The sequence below is a fragment of the Pezoporus flaviventris genome, unplaced genomic scaffold (assembly GCF_033815535.1).
Source record: "Pezoporus flaviventris isolate CSIRO_AGI_PZ_B2104156 unplaced genomic scaffold, CSIRO_AGI_Pfla_v1 ptg000015l, whole genome shotgun sequence".
NCBI classification, from domain to species: domain Eukaryota; kingdom Metazoa; phylum Chordata; class Aves; order Psittaciformes; family Psittacidae; genus Pezoporus; species Pezoporus flaviventris.
In genome coordinates this window covers 29,170,287-29,196,082 of record NW_026892563.1, presented here as the reverse complement: position 1 = coordinate 29,196,082, position 25,796 = coordinate 29,170,287, and the positions used below count along the sequence as shown (strand labels likewise).

The following is a 25,796-nucleotide window of genomic DNA, read 5'->3' as shown; positions in this document are numbered from 1 at the left end:
CAGCATGTGACAAGACCTCATTTGGCAGGGAACACAGGAGCCCTCCTGGGCAAGGTGGACATTCCGGGGTCCCCTACAACTCCTACGATGCTCACCAGGGCTGACAGTTTCCCATACACAAACCTGTACCTGAGCCCACCATGGCTCCTCAAGTTGCAATAGGTCAGCAGGACCCAAAAATGCTATTCACCAGACAGGAAAAGAAGGGCTGGGGAGCAAGGAAGAGATCTGGGGAGGGAGAGACACCTATCTGGGGCCTGAATTGCTTGGCCAGGGTAAATAGAGAACAAAAATTCTGGGAATGATGTTATAAAATGAGTATTCTGAGTACTCGCATTCCTTGCGAGGCTGCCCTGTTTACAAGCACAGTGACTTTAGCCTCGGGGAAAATTAATACTGTTAGAAAACAGGACTGAAGAGACCCAAGGTGTCTGCTGCACGCACTGTGTTGGTGCCCAGGCAGCCTTGGGCTACACACTGATCCATCCCAATAGCTAATAGTTTTCTCTTACCTCATCCTTAAGGCACACATCTATACCTCAGCCTGTGGTAGAGCCAAGCCTACTAAGTGGTGCTGCCCTTAGGGGAGAAACACATTCAAGGAGGAGACTTAAAAGCCTTCATCCTGTTGCCTCTAAGAGACCCAGCCCTCCCCATCTTGATTACCACACTTAGTGGGCACAGGGAGGACCTTGTTTGCAGACATCTTGGTAACAGCAGATCTCTATGCATAGTTTGTTTGTGTTTCCATGTGTTTTCTTCATTTGAATGGGAAGATGGCTGAGATACATTTTAGCAGCCATGCTACATTACAGTTTCTGATGGGCAGATCCTGGGACTGAAATCCCCAGCCCAGGAGCAAGAGAGAACCACACAAGAGGCCAGGGCTGAGCAGCTGGAGCTGAGTCAGAGCAGCTCCCCAGGCACATGCTTTTCCCGTGGGAATGGGTGTCAGCCAAGCTTCGGCAGGTGCATCCCAGCTCACTCCTCTCCCTGCCTCCCCAGCCACCAGTCTTGACCTGCTATCACTCTAACCCAGTGCCTCTGTCTTGCCACCGGTTTGCTTGAGCTCACACGCATGATAACTCCTTTGCCAGTTATTTAAATGAGTTTCACGCCTCATCCTGATTTCAGGCTTAAAGGGTCCTGTATAATCATGCATGATAAACACAGCAGAAGTCTATTTCCCCTTGCTGGGAGGCCTCAAAGTGATGGCTTTGGCTGGTGGAGAAAGGAGGTGCAGTCTGATTTTCTAGTTCTCTCCTACCCACTCCCCAGAGTGCTTGATTATTTTCCAGAGTAGAAAGATGCTTATATCCACGCAGTGTCCAAAAACCTCCCCTGGGTATCTGAAAGAAGAGGGAATCTACACCTCCTATGCTCCTACATCTCATCTCTTTCACCAGAGAAATGCCAGCTCCTATCTCCATCAGCTTGTGTCATATTTTCAGACGCGCTTCCTGAAGCTTTCTGCCTTGTTGTCCCTCACATTGGAGAAGGCTTCCCATAAACATCTGAAAAACTGCTTCCTCCTTCCCCTCTAAATCCCTACTACAGCACACCTGAGGACTGCAAAATATTTCATAAACCCCAAGCTGTTGCTGTTCTGAGGCTACCGCAGATCATGCTGCTCTCTACAGACCCCTTGCCTTCCTTCTTGTGCTTGTTCCTCCTCTGCCTGGCGTCATCTCTTACCTCCCCCTACACTTTGCAGGCATCCCTGTGGCAGGAAACATCTTCTCAGGTTTTGGTTTTATAGTACCTTGCAGAAATAATCCAGCTTCATGTTCTGAATTATAAATGGGCTCAAAGGCACTAGACCTCTGTGTAGCTATTCCAGCAATGGGTCTAATCACATCCCTTTGTTCAGGAACAGGCCATTGCCCCAGACTTGGAAGGTTTACTTGGGGCCACATCAGTCTGCTTTTGCCCTCTCCACATGGTCCTTCTCTACGCATTTCCTACTAGCGCCTGACAGTACATCACAGCCAGTACAGAGTATTGGTTCAGTGACTCCCAGTATTCCCATTTGCGTGCTCTTTTAAGTGGGGCTGGAACAAGCTGCAAGCAAGAAGCCTGATTCTTAATAAATACCTATATCTGTCTGCTCCCTTCTGCTGCTCTGCACTGAATGAGTGAAGAAGGCTGAACTTGCCTAAAGCTGTAACAGTAGATATCAGTGCCCAAAGGGCAAAGTATTAAGATGTTAATTTCTCTTAATCTACTCCTTTCCCTCAAGGAGAGAGACTCCTATGGGAGGCACTCAGACTCCAGAGCACAATTTCTTATTACTTTATTCTTGGTAGCCAGGTCAGAGCAACTGCTAAAAGCAACAGAGATATGTAGAATATAAAAATGCTACTAAATAAAGCCACTTACCTCCATATACTCACCAGTTCAGTGTAAAGGACTGGATCTGAAGAGCACAGCATCAGGATCTGGGACTGCAGGGAAGACAAGACAGCATGTCAGGATGTTGCCACTGACGGTCATGACCTCCTGGAAAATACCTGAGATGTGATCCACACTTGACTCTAGCATCACCTCCAACCTCAGCCAGCTGCTGCCCTAACCTTCCTTCTGCAGGTGCAAACAGCCCAATGAGAGAGCCCATGGTGAGCTGGCAGAGCTTGGCCAAAGCCCAAGGACAGCCTGAGTGGGCAGTGTGGGTCATAGTACCCACAGCTCTTATGGCAGGCTGCCTGCTGACTCTGGCCTTCACATTTTCATAAGGACATATAGTGACAGGATGAGGGGGAACTTTAAACTACAAAACAGTAGATTTAGATTAGACAATAAGAAGTTCTTCCCTGTGAGAGTGGTAAGACACTGGAACAGGCTGACCAGAAAAGTTGTGACTGCTCCACCCCTAGAAGCATTGAAGGGGGAAGAAACCTGGTCTAGTGAAAGGTGTCCCTACCCATGGCAGGGGGCTGGAACTGGATGAGCTTTAAGGTCCTTTCCATATCAAACCATTCTGTGATTCTATGATTAGAACCAGGGAGGTCCCATCTGCTCTCCTGCACCCTCCCAGCCAGCCCTGCCAGCCCTTGCTGCATATCAGCAGCCATTTTCACATACCTTGCAAAGAGCTATCTGTCAAAAAAACAGGAATAGAAGACTTTAATCTGAAGTCAATTTAAATGACACCAACATTCACTACCACTCTTTGAACAGGCGCTTCATCACAGGGGCCTTAATTACATCGCATGCCCCTGCCAATGCACAGGTACCGGGAGTCATGTACTCCCCACACTCTCCCCAGTGATGCACGGGGGCATCCATCTGCCCACAGTCCCCCATGCTGGGGTAAGTTATGACACTGTACCTGCAGAGCAGCCCAGGGAGCCAGTGAAGGCACGCTGGAAGATTTGCTGCCCACAGGAGGCAGCTACACTGGCTAATTGGTCGCCTCCCTGACAGCTCCAGTGTTAATGCTCATGCTCCTTTACATAACCTGGTGCTATGATACTTGCTACAGCTGGTTTGGGATTGCTCGGGAACTGGCACAAGTGCTGGTGACATTTTATTATTACTGTTATTTGTCATTATTTGCATTACAATAGCACTCTCGGGCCTCTGTAAGGATTAGGATGCAGTTGTCTTGGATGCGAGGAATATTTAGCCAGAGATTTGCAGCTGAGAACAAGGTGTGTGCTTAAACTCCCTTGGAAAAGGAGTCTCTGGGTCAGCAGGTTTTAGTCTTTCCTTCTACCTTAACATTTCCACCTCTGAACATGGCACTTCCTGAGATCTACCAACCTTAGGCAAGGCTTAGAGGCCAAGCAGGAGTGCTTTTGTTTCTGATTAACAGAGGATCCTGGCCATTCCCTCACCACCCCCAGTATCAAAAGGCTGTCCAGAAACCAAGGAGACACATCATGAAGTCTGCCAGGACCCCCAGACACAAAGAAGAGCCACATTCATGTTTGTGTTGGCAGCACCCCTCTGCCTCGACACTGCAGAAGAAAGGTGGTGGGCACGGTTTGTGGGGAACAGCTCTCAACGTCAGCCCGTGGGCTCCCAGCCAAACTGCTCAGCTCTCAGCATGGCCACAGGGAAGCTGAAAAGTATGCAGAGTGATCTGCCTTAGCTGCTGCTCATCTCCAGAGACTCTGCATGGGCTGTATGGACAAAACTGAAGCCAGGAGAGTACAGCAAAGCAAACACCCCAAAGACCCAGGAGCTTCTTAAGGCATAATGTGGCAGATACCTAATGGCACAGAGCAGTGTCAAGCAACAGCTTAAGAAATGCAGTAATAATTGCTCTGTTACATTATTACCTCTTTTTGCTATTTATTAAGCCTCAGCAGCATTTGTCAGAGCAAAATGAAACCAGTCACTGTCCCAAAGAATTCAGTCTCTTTTAGTTGCTAGGCCATAAAAATTCAAGGTGTGGGATGTGGAAATAAGAGCTGAAATCACAGCAGAGGGGGTGAGGTGTAGCGTAAATGTCATTACACACACTGTGCCTCAGACATAGACAAGAGTATCTTTGGTGACCAGGTCTCATTTGGGTCATCATTTTTCCAGCTGTACACATAACAGACTTTAAACAAACACCAACCAGCACCACCATTCCTCACAGTGAACAGGATGAAAGAAGCCTGTAGCCCCTGTAGGACAATCTCAGCAACAAGCAATTCAACATCTGCCTCCCACCCAAACGCTGTGCCTGGCCAACCTTTGTGAACTATTGAAAAATCTGGTGAAAATACACCTATGGGAGATAAGGGGCTAAACCTGGCGAAGACTTTTCAGAGTGGTTCCAGGTTGCATTCAGACCAACACTTGCAATGTGAATGTCCTGCAGCTAGCCCTGAGCAGATGGGTCAGGGTCTAGCTAATGGGGTTAGACATCTTGCCTCCCTCCACACCAAAGCCACCCCATGTACTCTGTCCCCGGGTTCTGGAAGCAGGTAACTTCTTCCACGAAAAGCCACCATGGGCAGTGCTCTCAGACCCTGTACTTTTTCCTCTTCTATCTGCAGCTCTCTTCCCTACCTTTAGGACCAGCAAGTGAAGACAGTCCTCCCTGCCCAAGCAAAGCTTCACCCAGATACTCCATGCTGATCTCCCAGACACATGGTACCAACTCTGACACGACTATATGTCCCTGCATAAAAGATCACTTAAGGGTAGTCAAATAAAAAGCTTTCGCTCTAGGCTCACTCCACATGAGATTTATTAGCAATGAGACCTTCTAGATAACATAGGTGAAAGAGGGCAACTTGCTGGTATATGGGGATAGATAGGTTTCTACTGCTTGATCAGCTGGCAAGCCTCAGCGGGGACTGTGCCTTCAGCATTCAACAAGCCTGGCCCAGCATGGATTAAGTGAATCTTGCGGTATTTAAAGAGACAGTCTCAAGGGTTCCCTTTTAATCTCATCTCTGCAATTCCCCCTTCTGAGCCTATGAGCAACATTTCTTTCCCCTTCAAGTGCTACTCTGCTCTGTTCAATTTTCTCTTCATCCCTCCCTGCCCTCTCCTTCCCTCTGCTATCCCCATCCCCATGTTTCTTTAATGGAGCTTGAAATTGCAATACGGTGATTCAGCTTCCTTTCATGTCTGTTGAGAGTCAGTGGTGCAAGCCTGGAAATAGGGCTTGCTGTTTTTCTCAGCCCGGTATGCAACAACGTCTTCGCTCACACCATGAGGCTGGGGACCTTCTTTCTATCACAGTGTCAAGGAGAGCTACTTCCCCAGGAGCTCCTGGGGTTGGCCATGGCCCACTGCATAGTCATGGGACACAGTGCACCAGGTGCAGGGTGTGTTACTCCTTGCAGGCCACAAGGATGTGGATTTGTTGTGGGGTGTTTGAGCTGAAGGGCCTGAGTGGTGCCAGCTGCAGTCCCAGTGCTGCCTCCCCTTCCCAATGCCTCATGCACTGGCTTCTGTTGGGGCTGAGACACACCCGGTTTCCACCAGCCTAGTGCCCAGTGTATGTGCGTCTTTCCCTTCCTTCTCTCCCTCTCTTCCTAGCAATGTTCTTTCTCCTGGACAGAGAATTTCTTGTGCCACCATTTGCTCCCTTTCATTCACCAACCTCCAGGTGCTCCAGCTTTGGAGTCATGGTGTTGACACTCACCTGGAAGAAAATGTGCAGTATGTCTCCTAATGTAATTACTGGTTGTTTTCTTCCTTTCTAGATGAGCATGTTGTCTTGGCTTCATTTTGTCAGCTGCTTTCCTACCTCCTTCTCTGCTCATCCCTTTCTCTTGCCTTTCCACTTAGTGCCCATCTTACTGCACATTCATTCATAACCAATGCTCTAAAACCCCACAACTTCTCCGTTCTTTGTACTTCACCCTCCTTACCAGACTATTTCCTCTCTTGCATCTTCTTTATCCATAGTCTGTTTACCTCTCTCAAACTCTTCTGCTGCAGCATCCATGCTCTCTCTCTCACTTCATGCAGGATGTACAGACGTCTCATGGGAAACATGTGCTGTGTCCTGTCCCACTTCTTCCTGAACCATGGAGGTGTTGTGCAATCTCTGCTTGTGCCCAATGCTGGACACTCTTGTGGCTTGCTGACCAGCAGCACCACATTCAGGTGTCCTGCCCTGCAGTCCAACACCCCTGTATCTCACTGGGATGAACGTCAAGGATTAGCAATAATGACCCCTGCCAAATTCCTCTATACTTTTAATGGCAGTGATGTCAGCTGGCAGCAGTTAGCCTTTTCCTCCATGTAGTGAGTGGGAACAAAGAGGCATTACATAGACATATATGCATGCATGAGGTCACCGTTACCTTGAGGACTTGTAGAGTAAAAGAGCATGAAATATTATGGCTTGAGCTTGAAAGCTGGGCTGCCTGCTAGCCTGCTAGAGAGCAGACACACATCCCCTGTTGGTGAGCTGCAGGCAGAGAACCGTAGTTGCTGAGCCGTGAGTTATGAGTGCACGTGCAGCAGCAGGGATACATGGAGTGACTGTGTACGTGCCAAGTCGTTCCACATGCCATCAGCATGGCTGGGAACACACAGGGAGTAATGAGCATGTTTGTGGGTACTGTGCCACTACCCACAGCAGAGACCACTGCAGTGAGCACGTGCACGTGCTTTGAGCAGCCTGGACGTGTCTTCTGGCCTCTCAGGTTAATTGATTTAGGAAGTAGTTAGGCTTTTCCTCCATTAGTGAGGCAACCATTCATCCCCAGAGCTTACCCAGGGACACTTTCCAGTAACTGTTCAGATAACAATAAATGATGCATGAGCTAAAGATACTATGTCAATAAGGAGAGGTTGCTTAATAATCAGGAATTACATGAAGGGAAGGGAAAATAAAATCCCTGTTTCAATTCATGGAAGTTAAATCCTCCATATAAAGGGTAGAAAGATGGACCCTTTTGAAGAGCTGGCCATTTTTAAAAAGCATCAATAATCCATCTCATCTATCATTTCTTTAAAATACTATTTAATGTTATATAATGGTAGCTCATCCAAGGCAAGACTTTGCAGAAATGTGAGCAGTATCACTATGAATAGACTCAGAGACCCATAGCATCCCTGAACATCTGCATGCTGGAAGCCCCCTCCCATAGATGCACTCTTACATAGGTGCACCTGCCAGCAAAGGCAGAGAGAGCAAGAGCTAATTGTGCCCCCATGTAGGGAGAAGCCATCACTGCAAGACCACCAGCATATCCCAAGACAGTGTCTCTGATCACCAGACTGCTCTTGGTCCCCTGCATATGTCCTCAAGAAAGGAATTTGCTATGCTGGTGGTTTCCAGGCCTATAGGAGTATCAGAAGTCTGGCTTGTAGCTGAAACCAGCTCCAAATCAACACACAGAACATGCCTCCAGGACATACCAGAGCCAGACCATGCAAATTCCAGCACAAATGTCTATAGCCACAGCCTGTGTGCCTCTCTGGCTCCCCTATACTACATAACACAGGGAGCAAGGGCCACGGCAGAATCCAGAAATCCAGAGATAGGGGCTGATGACCATGTTATGCTAGAAACAGAAAGGTTAAATTAAAAAAATCCTCTTGTTCCCTCCTTCAACCTCATGCAAAACCCTTCTTTGTAGAGGGACATAAAAGAAGACAAGAGAAGAAAAACATATGGATTTACTGGTCCCTCTGGATCTCTAATCCTAAGGCCCAGCAGTTCAAAACCCTCACTTCAGATGATTTTAATTACAAGTAGAATTGTTTTAAAGGAGAATGTCAAATGGCTTCTGGACACTAAGGTCATGTTTGCATGAGATAGGTGCTCTGCTTTGGCTTACTATCTTTGTCGCAAAGCACTAGTTGCTTCATGTGAGTGTCAGCTTCATCAACCTTGGTGTAATCCAGAATTGAGTGACAGTGGGGAAAAAAGGGAGTCACTGTCTCTCCAATAGCCTGCAGAGTCAGAGACTGTTCAGCCTCTGAGAGATGCTTCTTTCTCAGGCAAAAGAAAAGGTAACCACCTCGCCACGTATTTCTTACCACACTTCTTTGCAGCTGCTAAAAAGACAGCCCTGTTCCTGCAGACCTGAGGACATCTGCCGGGGCAATGACAAGATGGAGGTAGTTGTGGTGACAACAATTCTCACCACCATATGGTGGTCAGACCTGCTCAGGAAGGGAGAACATCTCTGTTTTCTCACCTTTCTTTTGCCTCATGGGAAGCTTCATTTCTGGATAGTCCATGACAGGGTGCAATAAGCATAGAGCCTGCCTGTGTACACAGCCTTTCCTGTTCACCCCTTACCATTAGGCTGCTGCTTTCTGGCCCACTGGGTGCTAAGACTTGTCAACACCCTGCTCAGGAGGAGAGTGAGATCACAGGTAGGCCAGTGGCTCATTCCCTTTTGTGGTCCCTGCCTAGGAGGACTTTTTCTTGCCACTGTACTTGTTACCTTCCTCTTCCTCTCTCCTCCACTGTTATATCAACACTCTCTCCTGCTGTCCTCTCCCAGAAGGAACTGGGGGAGTCTGGATGGCTTGAATCTCATCTCCTCAGCAAGGCTGCAAGAAATACTCACTGTGGCCAGGGATGCCCTCCCAGATCTGTGGTGATGGACTAGCCCCTAATAACATGGCTGGTCTTTGCCTGAGCATCTCAGAGAGCAGGAGGGAAATTTCTGGCCTCTTTAGTTGCATGGTGCCATTGTCTATTTATAAAATCATCCTAAAATCTGGAAGAGCAGGAAGCTTATTTATTTTACTATGTCACCTTCTGCAACACACTAAGGGCCTACGCTGTTTTCGCTAACCTGCGATACTGTGCCCTAACTAGCCCAAGATACCCCTTTTAATATATTCCTCCACAGCAGCAATGGGGTTTTCTGGGCAAGAAGGCATGTTTGTCTTGTGTTTAATAGCCTTAGGAGGGATATTTTTTTTTTCCATAAGTTTGTCTAAATGCTTTTTGAACCATGGAAACATAAACCCATAGCATACTGTGGAAAGATAAACGTTGCCTTGTACTAGGAATCGCTCCCTGTTGTTTTGAACATACAGCAGCTGGTGACCCTTTATTCTTGTAGGAAAACAGCTAGCGAATGGATGTTTCTTGCCTGCCCTCTCTGTGCCACATCTGATTTTATAGACCTCTAACAAAAACTATTCAGCAAATTCCCAGCTGAAGAATTCAGCCCTTCTCAGGCAGGCTGCATTGATTCATGCCAACTGGGGTTCCAGCTTTCTATCCTTGCGGAAAATGCAGGATGACCTCCAAAGACAAGGTAAGCTTTGTGGATACACTTTGCGTAGTGAAGGTCAGTGTGTGTCTCAGGCATTTTCTCTTCCTGCAACACACACTGCTACAGTTTTCAGCTCAAAAATTTTTTTTCAAGACAATTATAAGAAGAAAAAGCAGTCATGAATCAACTGACCAACAGCTTGTTACAGAGAAATTTGTTCCGTGGTGATCAAGGGATATGTCGAATGAGATAATCAGAGTAGCTCAGGCTTAATACAGCTTTACATCATTAACAGTTAATGTTGAGCCAGAACAGTAGAGTAAGCCATACTTATTGCTAGTCAGATAGACTGCAATGGCCAAGGAAAAAATAATCACTAAAGACAAGAGAAGATTAAAGGGAGGTGACAATGTCTGAGAGCTCATTTCTCTAAAAATTGTAGATCTACTTGGCAGTGCTCACAGCCTGTCTATTCACTAATACTCCCAAGAGGAAGGATAATCCTTTTCCTTTACCAACCTGCTTATAGCAAGCCATCTCCCTTCCTTAACCTCAGCTTGAGTGAATGTGGGCACACGAAGCATGGGGCACACATCAGGAAGGGACAAGCCTTTTAGGAGTCCAGGATATGGAGGTTCATTTCCTACCACATGCAAGACTCCCTGGTGTCCTGCAGCCCAAAGGAAAGAGGGAACAAAACACAGCAAAACCATAAGAAAAGCAAGAAGGGAGCAGTGTTGTAGCTCCCTCCTAGTGCCACAAGCTCACTGGACATGCTGCCATGAGCCCCTCACCAGGGAGATCCACATGATGCCACAGCAGGGAGAAATGGTGTCCCCATGATCCTCCCCTGAAGCACTGCTCCTAAGACAAGTCTGCATGTAGATGATGTCATTTTCCGCCAAGGCATCACAATAGGAATAGGAGATGCTGTGTTACTGATGCTGCAGCTTGCCTATGTTCCCCAGAGTGAAAAAATGAGGCCAGATTCTTCCCTGATCACATCCCAACATCACTGCAAAGGAAATCAGGATCCTGAGGCTACCAGCTAGTGTGAGACAAACCAGGTGGCACATCCCCTGCTACTGGCTGCTCTGCCACATGGATACCTATCTGCTGGAGAACAGGTTATCCTGGGTGCCAGGCTGGAGTTAATTCGCAGTACCAGCAACAGACAGAGGGTCTCTAATCTGTAAGTGAAACCTGACATGTTTTTTGATTAAAGCAGCCCCTGAGTATGGGCAGGGTTTTGTGTAATGACAGTCACACGACTGAACAATCACCATGCCCTTTTCTTGCAACAGTGCTTATTTAGGAAACAAAAAGGAAATATAAAGAGCTCAAAGCCTGCTGATTGTTATACTTGTGCTTCTCACACACCTCCACAAACCACCACAATATCTGACCTCCACAGTGACTGGCTATACTATGCCTAACCATGTGTGGTCAAGCAGCCTGAAAAGGCAGCCAAAGGAAAGATCCATAAGGGGAAACAGCCCTTCTGCAGCATTTGCAAACACAGCCTTTCCATCAAACTGCACAAACCTGGGTCTGAGAAATAGCGATGGCACCCTGCAGCATGGCTAACAGCAGGGAACATAACCAGAGCATCCAAATTGAGCTGCGGTTTCATCCCTCCAAGCTGGTGAACCCAGTGTGTACTGAAACCAATCAAGCTGCTTACATCAGAGAGCAGAAACCAAAGTCCTACTGGTGAGCGTGGCTGGGAAGATGAGACATGGACTGCTTCCACCTGGCTATGTTCACCATGAGGGATCTGTGTTCCCAAGCCCCCTGTGCAGGGCTGAGGTCCTTGCTTATAAACTGCAGGCTATACACAACTTTCTTTCCCTGATGCTGCCCAGTGTTTCCAAAGGCAGTTCAGGGTAATTCGTCTGCTAGGGGTGCATTTATTTTTGAGAGCTACTTAGCTCTTTGTCCTGTCTCAGGAACTCAAAAAACTCGGGTCTTTATGTGCATTTCAAAGTGACCCTTAAAAGACAGAGCCCACTTTGGGAAATTTGGGCTGTGTTGCCAAAACGGACTGAGGTTCGTGACAGGAATGCAGGGACACATGCGCTCCAAAGCAGGTGGATATTTGGGCTAGATTGGCACTGTCTGATTGGCACTGCCCAATTGGCACTGCCCAATTGGCACTAGAAAGAGAAACTCTTGCTTAGTCCCCGCAGTCAAAACAGCTGCTTCACAGCTCTTGGCTATGGAACCTGGAGCCAAAATACAAGTGCAGCTCTCAAAGACAACACAGACCTAAGTACCTCTAAAAGTTGGAACTTGATGATCTTAAGGTCCTTTCCAACCCTAACCATTCTATGATTCTGTTATTTCTGCATGTACAGGACATACGCAGCAATCATTTTTATTTCAAAAGCATGAACCCTTCAAAATACCTTACAAGGTAGATATCCAGCAGCAGGACATTTGTGTATATCCATGCTTCTGTGAGAGTTCGCTCTCCAGCTCCACCCATTAAGACAATCCTGAGATGTAACACACCATTGGGTTACAAAGTTCACACATATATGTGAAAAGAGTTATACTGAGGCCTCTTTACCTCTTCACCAACATAAGTGGTGAAATGAAAGCACTGCTGTTACCTCTTTCAACTTTTACTGCTTAATAAGAACCCATACAGACAAAAATGGGTATACATTGCTGTTTAGCTTAAGCAGCTTGTCAAGGGTTTTTTGCAAAACTGAAGAACCCCAAACCCTCAGTCACTGGCACCCTGGGATGTAAGAGCTCAGGACAGCAGGTGTGTTGCAGCAAGGTAAAACCCCACCTGAGTAGCTACACCTTAGTATTGGTAAAACCACTGTGTATAGACAAGGCCATAGTTTCAGCACAGGCTTATCCTCTCTAGCTGTGTGGTCTCCCATGCTATACTTAGCCTTTAGTTTGACATCTATAAAACTTACTTCTTCTAACTCATCTGCCCCTCTCTGTTCCTCTATGCCTCATTCACAGATAGGGTCCTCTGATCTGGTCTTTGCTGCTGTGGCAGGCTTCTTGATGGCCACTGCTGCTCAGAAGAGCCTCTGTCCTGTTTCACCCAGCCCTCTCAAAACTTCAACCACCCAAAAACATTTTTCTCACTAGTTTATTCTTCTTTTCATTCCCTTTCCAGGGGCTTGAACCTACAAGGGACACAGGTGATGGGAGAAATGCCATTCACACTGAAATACTGGGAAGCCCACACTGCCCTTGAAGGGCTGTGGAACAAGGAGCTTCTGGGCTCCAGTCCCCCGCTCGCCTCCATCTTTTTCTACCTTTGGGTTGAACACTTGGATCCCCCCACCAGATGCCCACACAGTGATTGAAAGCTGACTGACATTATTGCTGTTATTGTTTTACATTGCCCTCCTTCATGGTACATTAGATCTCATGTTGAACAAACACCTCAGTGTCTGCTGAAGCTGGCTTTTCCTCCCTGCAGCCTCCTGCCAGCACTGGCTTTCAGGGTGCCAGCTGTCACTTGCTCTGTGTCCTTCCTGCCGAGATGCAGGCATAGCATCACAGCAGCAAAGGCACACAGGCAGGAAGACAGAGAAAGGCATTTGGAGAGCTGGAGCAGCACCAAGGGAGTGAGGAATAGCAAGCGAGGAGAGCTCTTCAAAGAGGAACATCAAAGCATCTGAGATGGGAGAGAGTGCTGGGAATGACAGATCTGGTTTAAAGAGCCATCTATCTCCCAGCTCTTACTATGTAAATTACTCCCACTCTCTGGCTGCTGCTGCTGCGGAGGTAATCGCTAATACATTTTGAAAGCACCTCCTGTGTGCCAGGACACCAGGCCCTCTGCCCCCAGCCCTCGCAGTGGTGTCAGTGGCAGGGATGCCCCCCACTATTTGAGGCCATGCTGTCCACATTGTGCCAGCTCTGGTAAGGGTATGAGGCCAGCAAACTGCTCTTTGGTTGGCCTGTTCTCCATCTGCCCTCTCCAGCTTCCAAGTCTCCACAGGCTTCTCACTGTGATGTTACCCTCAGTCTTCCCATCCCATCGGCTGATGTTACTGCATTCTCTCCTTCCCATCCTCCTCCATCCCCCTCCCCTTCAACTTCCCACTCCTCATCCTCCCCTTCTGGGGGCTCTCTTGCACCCTGGCCCCTTTCTGCTTGCCTAGCTCAGTACAAGTCTGCCCAGGAAGATGCCTTCTTCCATAGCCTGAGCAGCATAGTGAGGGGAAACAGATGCTGGCCAAGGCTGGAGTCAGCAACATTAAAATGGAAAGGCTGAGGAAACTCTCTGTGCTTTCTTTTGTCAGGTTTACAGCACTTCAATCTCCCCATTGAAACAGAGGCACAATGTGGCACTCAAGCAAGGACCAAGGAGGTGGGTATTGCCTTTTGGAGTCTCAGTCAGCCTGTTGCCCAAAGGCAGAGCTCCTTTCTTTCAGAGGAGCACTGCTCATTTTGCTATTGCCACTCCTTCGAAGTGAGCCAATCCAAAGCTGTTTACCACAGATCTCCCTTTTCCTTCTCAAGATGACCTGACTCCAAGGCCAGCCACACGTATCCTCAGTGAGTCCCTCCTTTCTCTCCATGCACCTATATTTCCTGTCTCTCAGCTCTGGTGCCTTTACCTAAAATTGGATATTTTCTCCCCTCCTCACAAGGGCAAGTCCCTACGGTCCCTTTGCCCCTTTCCACACCTCAAGCACTCCCATGCCCAGCATGAGCTCTTCTCCCCATCCTTCCTCCTCCAGTTGCCCTTCAATGACTGTTTCCCATCCTGGGGAGAGCTAAGCACAACTACAAGTAAGAAGAGAAAAGCAAATGAATACCTGGGGTGGGTGGGAGGCAGGTGGCTACTGCAGGAGGAGGTGAGAGGACTCAAGTTTACTTGTCTCTGGGAGTCTTCCCCACCTTTGCTATAATATCAGGAATAATGTCCCACCCTAATCCCCAGAGAAAGTAATGGTTTTGAATGCACTGCCCTCCCAAGGGTTAAGACGTAACACATTTTTTTCCCTATCTTCATCTAGCTTAGTGGAGGGAACAAGGTCCCGAAATTCACCTTACGGGCTGAAAATGAGCATAAGAAATTGCAGCCCAAAGGGTCGATTTTCCAGAAATATCTAAGTACCCAAGAGCACGGGCTCAGAATGAAAGTGTCTCTCAAGCCATCTCTTCCTTCACTGCTGTGCTGTGATAATAAGGTGCTTTTTATGTAAGTGACCTATTTTCCAGGGAAGCCAGTTCTCCAAGTGGGGAATTGGAAAATGACTAGTGCAGCAGTTTTGTACTTTAATATGTTTTCATTCTCCACAAGCAACAAGCAGCTACTGTACCCAGAGGACAGAAGAACTGTCTGCTCTCATCAGGGATGCTCCCTGGTGCCTCGCCCAGACAGGAGGCAGGAGGTGAGCAAACAGCATGTGCTGTGCAAGTCCCTGCCAGGCAGAGCTTTCCTCTTGTACCTGCTGACAGAAAAGCCTGTCCTCCCTTCCCAGCCCATTCCTGGTCTTTTTCCTGTAAAATCCTTTTAACATGAGGCTGGTGGAAAGAAACTGAGGAGCCAGAAAGTTGCATGGAGTTGGAACAGTAAGGTGGCTGTGGGCTTTCGAATTAGTTAGGAAGGAGGGGTCATGGTTGGTAGCAAGCACTGGCTGCCCACTATCAGTGGAGCAACGTGTCAGGCAGGGTGGCCAGGCATGCTGAATATAAGATGGGGGGGATATGAAAAGGAGGGAGGTATGGACACCACTGCAGGAGGCTGAGCACCAAAAAGACACTGCTTCCCGGGTGTGCTTTGAATTTGGTATAAGCCCAGAGCACGGTTTTAGGGCATGAAAAAGATTGCTTTCCCAGTTTGAGGACAGTGATTCTCAGGAATCAAACCCAACTAACTGCCCTCATCTCCTGGAAGTTTTGTGTGACATGAGAGCCACTGAACACCAGAAATCAACCCTCTTATGCCCCATCTCCTAACTAAAAACTGCACTAGTCTGACACTGCTCATGAACCAGCTGGCTGGCACAACCACATGATGTTCACAGGGAAGATGAAGCCAAACTTCTAAGACACAAGAAGTCCTGTAAAGACTCACTTAGGTCCATCCCATAACTGCCAGCAAAAAGGGAAGTCTAAAAGGGAGGAATAAGCTCAAAGCCTGTGTTCAACAACCACAGTTCACTTTCACAGTGATCCCAACTGTGGCACAGTTGTGACTGCATTCCCACACTTCCCCAGTCAGTGCCACTGCCTTGATGAGCATGGCAGACCTCCTCCACTTAGGAAAAGCCTTGCACAAGGCCAGGGGTAGCACCAGTCCCGCAGCATCACTCCCTGTCGCTGTTGGAGAGATGTGAAGCCCTCCCAAGATGAGGCTTGCCTTTCCTTTGTCAGTTGCCTTGTGCAACCCTGCAGGTCTGTGCCCACCTCTGGCAGGTCAGCATGGGACTAGCAGGACACATGGCACTCCGCTTCTCCCGGCCACGTTAGCCAGGCGGGAAAGTGCAATTAGGTTTTGACCATCAGTAAAATAGTGCTGGCATTGTAATTCAGCATACCCTAAGGAGAAGAGGAAGAAGTACGTGTCTCCCCCAGAGGAGCTCCCTTTCTATTCAGGCACGTGGCATCACAGTAGTTCCAACCTGCTCACATGCTAAGGGTTCTTCCTTTGCTGAAAACTCACATTTTTAAAAGCTGTGATTCTGGCATGAGAGATGCATTCACCAGGGACAAGTTTCAGCTCACGAAGCTGCTGTGAATCAGTAGACCTCTTTGCCCCAAGGCATCAAGAGAGATTAAAAACCATTAGTACACTAGAAAGACAACAGTGGTTCAATCAAAACATCTTGGGAGCAGCTTATGAATACTGTTAGCAGGCAATATTTTCTAGAGTATTTGTCTCTCATTAAGAAGAGCCTAGCTTAAGCAGCTTCCTTTTGAGTTTTTGCTTTCCCAGACTTGAATTTGATTTAATTGCTAGCTCAAAGGCCTGGCTGGCCACTCACCACCTTCTGTTCCTCCTGTATCTACCCCTTCAGTTCGGCATTCCTGATTTTTAGCCAGAATGCTGATTGCGGCCTCTTTTGTTTACTGGTTTCCTTCTCCTGGTATCTGCAATTCTAAATAAGTTGAATATTTATTATCAGCTTGCTGTTTCGTACTGAGGACTGAGCTCCTCACAAGATGCACACCCAGACAGGCTTCTTAGAGTGAGGGGTGCCTTCCTCTGCTCTGCTGTGTCCCAGAGGAAATCCTCAGGGACCACAAGGGCCAGGGATGGTACCTCTGGGTTCACAGGGAGGAAAAAGCATTTGTTCAAAAGAGAGGACCAAAACTGCACTCACTGTGCGTGGCCCTGCAGCCTCTGCGAGGCTGGCTCCATCCTGCCTGGCTTTGACTAGCTGCCACCCCAGAAGTCTCAAACACCACCCCAGCATAAGGTGTGCAGGACCAGAGGCTGCTCCCTGCAGTCCACAGAGGGCACAGCATCGCTGCTGGGCTTTATAGAGCTGGCTGCTGTGGCAGTGTTCAAAAATAAAGGGGCTTGCTGCCATCACACAGGGGAGGAGAGTCGGGATCTGGCTGTGAACTGAAGGAAGCTATTGCTGGAGATAAAGCCCCTTCATTTCCACTGCTATGGTATGGGCTGCCTTCGCTTGCTGGCCAAACACTTACTGCTGGACTTTCCTGGCTGAGCTGATACCAGCTGGCTGCACTGTGCAGAGGCTGGGAAAAAACATTCTGGGACTACTTGAGAAACAGGGGCAGATAGGAAGGATAAGGCTGTCATGATCAGGGGCAGCTTTACAGGGAAACAAGGCTGGGATATCCTAACCACTGGGCTTTTCTTCCCTTCTCCACTGTGCACAGCTGCAGAAATCAACCCTGCTGCTTTGCTGCAGCTTTCCAGTAAGGCCATGCATGGAGGAAACTGGGCAGCCCAAAAGGAAGCCGCTCCAGAGTGGCATCCAGCAAAGTGGTATCCGCTCTTGTGCCGTGCACCAGCTGATGGGTACCTGATCTGTGCCCTTCTCCTACGCCCCTTCCCTGCATCTGACCACTGCAGAGACATCCTTTTGTACAGCTGGCAAAGAACATGCCTAAACCTATGTTATGGGAGACTATCCAAGTGACCTTTCTCCAGTCTCTCTTGTGTTCACAGTAAAGTGCACAAGCTAAAACTTCAGAATGAAAACACCTCTTTTTCTGTAGGACTAACAACTAAAGAAACCCCCCATTCAAAGAAAAAAAATAGTGAACAGACCTTCCTCCTAACTCTGTATAGCAAAGTAAACAGCACTCAAAGTTGCTGAAAATGGAACAGCATACCCTCTGTCATCCTTTTTCTGACAAAATTGCCACTATCTTCACACCACTAGGCTAATATACACCATCTAGTATTTGTCCAATCTTTTTTTTAAATAACCCAATCATAGAGAAGATTCCATCAGTTCCCCAAGATGCTGTTTTACAGCCCTGATCACAACACTAGGAAATTCTCCTGTTCTTCAATCATACATGTTGTTATGCTTTATTTCATTGCTGTAGTTAGTCCACCTGCCAAACGCCCAACACACCAGAGGGCTGTTCAGTTATGGCGCCTTGACATGGCACTGCATGACTTCTGTGAAATTTAGGGCTGAAATTCAATCTACACGCCTGTAGCCCAAAGCTATTAAGACCAGGCTGTAGATTTATAACAACACACTTTTTCTCCTTGTCACTGGCCCAAGCACTCGGCAGCTTCACCTGCTCTGCTGTGACCTCTGGGACCCTGGTTGCTGGTTGGATGTACCGCCTGCCTTCTGAGCACTGGCTGGGATGCAGGAGGAACAGTGAGGGTGCAGGAACACTGGTAAGTGCCACATATGCCCCATCAGGCCTGTCCCATCTTCCCCCACAGAAGTATCAGAGCAACAAGACAGCCTGGGGTCTGTCCCTGGCAGGACACAGAGGAATTTGTGCTCAGGCTGCCCCAATTAGGGAGAACACAGGGGTAACATCTTGGGTTAGATCAGGACCAAGTCAATCAATATAGTTGTGCAGATGGTTGTGTGCTTTGAGTGATTAATAGCATGAAGGGTTCACACTGACCTTCCTTTCCCTCTGTGAGATTCACCAAGCTGAACAGACAGGTCTCAGCTGCATGTCTCCATCCTCCTTAAAGTCACAAGATCATGAGAAGTTTGAGAGTTGCTGCAATAGCCATGCACAGTACACCTTGGACACTCCCCAAGCAAATGGATCCTGGGTACTTGAGGCCCTCAGAGGATGAGCTGGGCAACCTACTTCATTGCCTGAGCCACAAATGCCCTTTTCCCACACCTTCCAGCTTGGCATGCTGTGGGAGAGGCTGATCACCACACAGAAAACCTGAGTTACCATATTCATCAAGTTATAGCACACCTTCCAGCTCCTTCATTGGATCCTATTTTAGGAAATCTTCAAAATCCAGACCAGAGTAAGTCCCTGGGTAATAGCAATGCTCCCTAGGCTTTTGTACTTCCATCCAGCAGAGGACGGAACAAACACTTCTCTTAAGGAAGCTGCCTTTGTACTAGGTTGCATTTTTCCACCTCCTGAGGAGCTATGAGATGGGCAGAAAGTTAATCATGCAGAACTCGAGCACCTTGAGTCAGGATGCACAAAAATTATTAGAGTAGAAAAGAGGATGTTTCATGTGTCCAAACCACTTTCAATTAATGACAATATGGAAGATCAGGACACAGGAGTGGTGGATCCCATATTGCACTGTGGCATGCCTCACCACTCACAAAATCCATTTGGGCTTGTGGAGTGGCTTGGAGGGCACAGCATGCCATTGCCCTGACTGTACATCCCAGGCCCACGAGGCAAGGTAGCACCAGCTTTGCAGATGAGCCTGAACTGCTTGCAAAAGCCTCTAGTGGCCTTAAAGGCTGGGAAGAGCTGCCTTTGCCTCACAGCACAAAGCATTTTGTCTAAGAATTTGTGGCGGCATGGGGAATTTCCAAACACCCACAGGAGCCCAGCTCCTTGGAGGCACTATCTAATCTGCACATTTGACTGCAGCTCTGGTGCTGGTGGGGCAACTCCACCCCACAGACTTCTTCTCCTAATTAGCAAAGCCTTCTGCACACTTTGCAGATTCACCACATAAAACAAATAGGTCATTCCTGTAATCTTTTCATCTGGGTATTAAAAAGCTTGTCCGAATTTAAGCTTGGGGTGTGTCAGCCTTATTACTCTTTAAGACTTCTGTTGTGCCTGGCAGAGGCAATGCCAAGGCCGCTGAGGCTAACGAGAGCCTTTCCAGTGGCTGATGAGTGCCCTGCATCACGCTTTTGGGACCTCCAACAGAGCCCGGCTGCCCCAGTCCCAAAGTAGGGACTGGACAAACAGGCTGCTTTATTTCCAAGCACAGAGCGCTCCAAGTCCACAATGAGGGACTCCCAAGCTGCTGCCAGGAAGACAGAGAGTTTTCTGAAGAAATAGAGCCTGGCATTTAGCTGCAAAGACCCTGATTTTATCAGAGAAAACAGATGTGTGTGAATGGGTGGTGAGCTACGGCACGTGAGAGCAAGAGGGCACTTTGTTAGCAACTCAGCCTCTGAAAACCAGAGCCTGAAAGGGAGCTGACTCCAACTCAATATACCGCAGCAAATTGAGGGTGCTTGTTGCACACAATGCAATTATTGTATCTGGGTCTAAATGAACTCAGCAATCGCTCCAGGATATAGTTATTATTACAGTTAACAGGAAGCTAACACCAGTTACTGTTCCAAAATGTACACTTTTCCTGTCTCCTGATTGGATACCATTACTCTCCTGCTCCTAACAGTGATTACTTTCCACAGCCTCCATCCATTCTCCTTGCAACAAATACAGCTCCCTCGGTTTTTGACTCCTTCCTTATTGCACTGATCTAGCTTACATTTCTCTCCCTCTGTCCCACAGGCACCCACAGCCTCCAAAATGTGAAGCTCAAGCCAAAAAAAAAATCAAAGCAGTAAATTTTCACCAGGCAAATGTATGTTCAGATGCTGTCACTCCAACACAGGGGACATCACACCACTGTGGATATATGCCACAAGTCAAAACCCATTTACAGGCCAGTATGTTCTTATATCCAAAAAATGAGCTCAAAATAATTTTCCCAACACAAACTCCTCACTCTGGGATTTGAAATGATACTGCTGTAGGACTGCCTATTGTGGTCTATTGAGAGAGCCCCACAGCTCAGTGGCTTTCTGGGGAATGTAGAATGAGTTGGTGTTGAAAACCCTGGCCCTTATTTTAGAATCATAGAATAGTTAGGGTTGGAAAGGACCTTAAGATCATCAAGTTCCAGCCCCCCTGCCGTGGGCAGGGACACCTTATGCTAAATCATATCATCCAAGGCCTCGTCCAACCTGGCCTTGAACACTGCCAGGGATGGAGCATTCACAACCTCCCTGGGCAACCCATTCCAGTGCCTCACCACCCTAACAGGAAAGAATTTCCTTCTTATATCCAACCTAAACTTCCCCTGTTTTCTCCCTTTCTACTTTCGAAGGTTCACTTTCAAATACAATACCTCTCAAGACAGTTAAAGATTTCAGAAATCAACACGAAATGGTTTTCATGCTCTGGCTGAGATTCTTCTCCAAGGTACACACTGATCCTAGCTTCACCTTGAACAATATATACATTTCCATAAATATTGCTGCTCATCTCAGTGGTGCAGACAGCCACTTAAAGAACAGTTGGCTGGTTTTGCACTGCTATGGAGCAACATCAGAGTGGCTGACACAAACTAGGAGGAGGATGGGTGCATTGGCTGGTGACAGCCCCTGTCCCCACCCTTGAAGGTGCAGCTGGAGCTCATGTGAGACTCACTTCTACAGGTGAGGAGCTGGTTTGGGCATTCAATCCCATGGCCAGAGGGAAGATTAGGACATGGACATCCCCTGTCTCTGAGGCTGGAGGACAGAAGGGCAAGGAGAACTCTGCCCTATCATCATCAATCTACGTACTGGATCTGCTGCCCCTACGGACAGCTACTCCTGCACTCTCCCTGCAAGGGTTAGAAAGCCAGTGGGGAGCAGGGATTAGGGATGGATAACCACCCTTCCTGCTCTGCCACCAGCAACCTGTGGGATGTTGCAGCAGCCCACTCTGTGTGGCCATCTCCATTGCAAAGCACTGCTGATCCCTTCATAAAAGCGCCGACTCTTTCTGTGATATCAACAGAGCATAAATCGCAGGCAAACCCAGCTGCCACACGTGCTGGCACAGCCGCCAGCGGTGCCTTCTCTTGTAGGGCTGCACATAGAGCACCTCAGGCTGGCCCCCAAACAGCTTCGCCACTGACAGTGCCTCAACGCCCTCTCTTGGCAGCTGCATTTGCGTGTCCACTGTTCCAGTTCTGCCCGCAGAAACTACCGGCTCTAAGAGATGGTAAAGGATGCTTGCTGGGATGTAAGAGATGGGCAGGGATGCTTGCCGGGACCAGCTGTGAGGAGCACAAAGAAAGGAATACGGAAACCAGCCTGCAGGGGGTGGGGGATGCGTGGGAATCTTCTGACAGTGCAGTTGGCTTAAGTAACAGAAAGGAACATTTTCTCGTGCTCTGAGGGTGGGACAGGACATTTGCACTTGCGCAGCACACAAGGCATCAGACAGGCGCCAGAGGAGGGGAGCTGTGCAGCAAGTGCTTGACAGTGAAGAATTATACCCTTGCAACTGGCTAGGGAGCCTCTGAAGGAAATGTTGAGAAAAGGAGAGGACTTTTGCTCATTCTGAAATCGGGGAAGGGTTTCATAAGCTGCTTCCCCTGTAAAGCAGAGCTAGTGAATTGTGGTATTGGCTGATGTCCTACTGGAAGAGTCTGCGTGCTACAATTAAACCCAGAGGCTGTCCAAGCAAAGCCTTGATACTTCTTGGGCTGGGGGGTGTTAACCAGTGGGTCAAAGAGCTCACTGCACATCAGCTCACTGGTGGGTGGGTTTCATCAGAGACTTTTCTGCAGGAGCTACCCCAGGCTTGAGAGAGTTACTTGCATCATCAGCTCCCTCTGTCGTCTGCTGGTGAGACAACCCCATGGTGCCAGACAACCGAGTTAATCAAGCAATACTTAGGGACCAAATAATTCGCACCAGTGTGGTTTGTCTGACTACATGTCATAGATATGTCATCAGCCTATTCGCCCACAGAGGCAGAAAGGAGCCACGCAGCAATGGCTGTAAAAGCCTGAGTACCGAGGGAGGCCGAGAGAAAAAAAGAATAGAGAAAAGACTGCAGATTGACAGATGAGGATTTTAGCAGCAGGAAAAGCACTCACTGTGTATGCTACGTGCACCTCAAGGCATCATTGCAAGGCTTAATTAATCAATAGGGGTCCTGTGAAGTTGAGGTGCTATGTGATGGCACCAGTCTTGTGACCCCCACCACCTTCAATGTGAGCTGCCCTGGGGGGATGGGGTAGAAAAAGATCCCTCTTATTTAGATGAGAGAGCTTGGCTGACACAGAAAGAAATTGCACCTCTGCTTCAGGAATCTTCTTTACCTGTTTGGTTTGGGTACAAATAAGAGTAGAGAGATCATTTTGACTGCAGCGACGAGATTGCTCAGAAAATGGTCCTGTAAAAATTGATTCCTGAGCTCATTGTTAGGGATGAAAAAAAAGAATAATATCATGTTGTCCAGAAATGCAGATTTTCCAGTTTGCTTGCTGACACCTACCATGGAAAAAAATAAACACTGAGGGTTGGCTAAATCCTGGCATTTGACACAAAAATTCAGTGCCATCTACTTCATTTTCAGGCCCTTTGTTTTGCCTGGGTTTTTTTAATCATATTTCACAACAGAACATTATTTTAAAATGAAAAAGTGAAATGTTTTGTTTAGAAACTGTAGGAATAAAACATTTAGATTGAAAAAAAGCCAACCCGTGCCCATTATTTAAGCCCAAACTATTTGCTGAACTTGACATGTATTTGCAAATGGATTCAGTTGCCTTGAAAATTGAGGAGTTTTTTGCTTGCTGATAGCTGCTTCAGGGGGTGGAAGGGAAATAGCCTATTTCTGCCTTAGAGTTTGTTCATTCTTGAAGCTCTTTAACTCAGCTGGAGTCAGAAATGTTCATCTTCACTGCAGGAACGACCAGGCTGTAAAGTCAGCCTGGAGGTGAGGGGTGACAAAGGTGCATCACCCCAATGCATCCCCTTGCACCACAGTCTAGAATGGGGAGGGCTGCAGACCCTGCTTTGTTCTGGTGTCCTGACATCCCAGGAGATTACAGAATTTGGGCCTGCACATGGAGGCCTGTCAGGAAAGCTCCTGGGATCCAGAGCTCCCTGGCAATGCTGTTTGGCCACAGGGGGTGCAAAAGCATAGTGTTTTCAAACAGAGCATGTCACCAGAGCTCCACTTGGCACAGACCCGCTGTACCCACCACTGCACTTGGCCAGGTGGCTTTCGTTAGGAGAAGCAGCAGTGAGGTATGAAATCTCGCTGCAGGATATAGCAATGCCCTAATACCCCTTCCTACCAGGAGAGCAGCAGGGCAGCATCTCTCTTCAAGGTAATGGTCTTCAGTGCTTATCCAACATTTCTGCTGTTTATTGTACTTTTGCACTTCTAATTAAGCTCCTTATTAAAGCAATTAATTCTCCAAATACAAAACTGCTGTGAGTGAAAATAACTACCAAGGAAAGGCTGTTTGGTGGGGTGTGGTAAATGAGTTGCAGAGCATTGTATCTTAATCCTGGTCCCCATGGATAAGGATTGTTGCAAGAAAGCCTTCCTTCACTGCTGGGGCTCATCAGAAGACAAGGACAAAGAAAGCACCTTCTCTTTGTCCTTCTCTTCAACCTTCCTCCCCTGGGAGCAGCACTATGAGATCCTCCAAACCTCATCCCTGACAACACAGCATGAACACTCTCTTATTTTGTGAAATTCTGAGTACGTTAGGGTTTAAGAACAAGCTCAAAGCCACTCCTCCCTCTGGAAACCATCTCTTCCTCTTCACACCTTTCTCACCCCAAGCTGTCAGCTCTCCTAGACCTTACCCTTACCAGAGATGGGAAGAACTAAAGCTTCTTATTTTGCTAGTTAGACATGATGACCTTGTATAGCACAAAGAATCTTCTCCCTATGAATCTACCATTCCCAAAGGCAGGCTGTGATAAGCCCAACCCTTAATTCTGGTCTCCTCCAAAAGAAAAAAGGTGGGGAAGAAACAGCAACACAAGAAAGATGAGAAGTACCTAGGGCTGAACAAGCAACCCATCTAGCCCAAGGAGGAAATTCACCTGCATTCTGACTTCCCTGCTTAAAGCATCCCATGATTTGCTTAAGCAGAGAGGCAGTGATAAATATTTATTATATATTGAGTGACAAATGTAAGAAAACTTTCCCACCCTCACTCTGTTGATACTTGTTGTGTAGTATTCAAATAATACCTTTTTTTAGAGCAGACTCACTTCACCTGCTAAAGCTTTCTTTCTCTCCCTTGAGCATTGTTCTACCCCCTCCAGACCTGCTGGAGTGGGCAAGGCATCTTTCCAGGCAGCCACAGCAAGCATTTGGCAAGTACAGAGCCTGTCAATGAAACCGAGAGGGGACAAGCTCCAGCACCAGCAAGCCAAAAGCACTGCCAGCAGCCCTGCTGTCCTTTAACTTCATCCATCCCTTGCTCAAACTTTTCATGCTCTAGGTCTACCACAGTGTAATGCTCCCCCCGGCAAATGTCCCTTTTCCACCATCCAGCTCTATTTCCCGGGGGAATGGTCCCTGCTGTGGTTTGGCAGACAAGGCAAGCCCCACACTCTCCCCAGCTCTACATTCTCCAACATCTGGACACAGTCTTTAAAAAGAGGATCACACACATGATTTACCTCATCACAGTTCTGCTTCTGCACCAGGTCCAGCTCAGGGATTATGCCACAGAGAGGGGTGGATGCTATGTGAGATGGCCAGCAAGCAAGCAGGCCTCTTAAACACTGATAGAGATGGGGCAACAACCACTTCGTCAAGAAGTCTGTTGAAGTATCTGACCCCCCTTTCAGTAAGGAAATGCTTTCTAATATCCAGTCTGGACTTCCCAAGCAGCATCTTCAGAGAGTAACAGGCTCCCTGACAGTCAGCAGCAGCCCTTAAACTGTACTCAAAAAGCCCTGGAAAGCCCCTGCCAGCACGTGGAATGCTCCTCTGGATTTC

At 47.8% G+C, this 25,796-nt stretch overlaps 1 long non-coding RNA gene across 1 annotated transcript; it reads right to left on the bottom strand.

Annotated features, from left to right (window-relative positions):
• Window positions 1-1,815: 1,815 nt before the first annotated feature.
• LOC133269791 (uncharacterized) lies at window positions 1,816-25,631 on the bottom strand. The gene is made up of 3 exons (XR_009743545.1): window positions 25,475-25,631; window positions 12,053-12,142; window positions 1,816-2,444 (listed from the first exon to the last, which is right to left on the bottom strand). It is a non-coding gene; the product is annotated as an uncharacterized LOC133269791 (long non-coding RNA).
• Window positions 25,632-25,796: the final 165 nt, after the last annotated feature.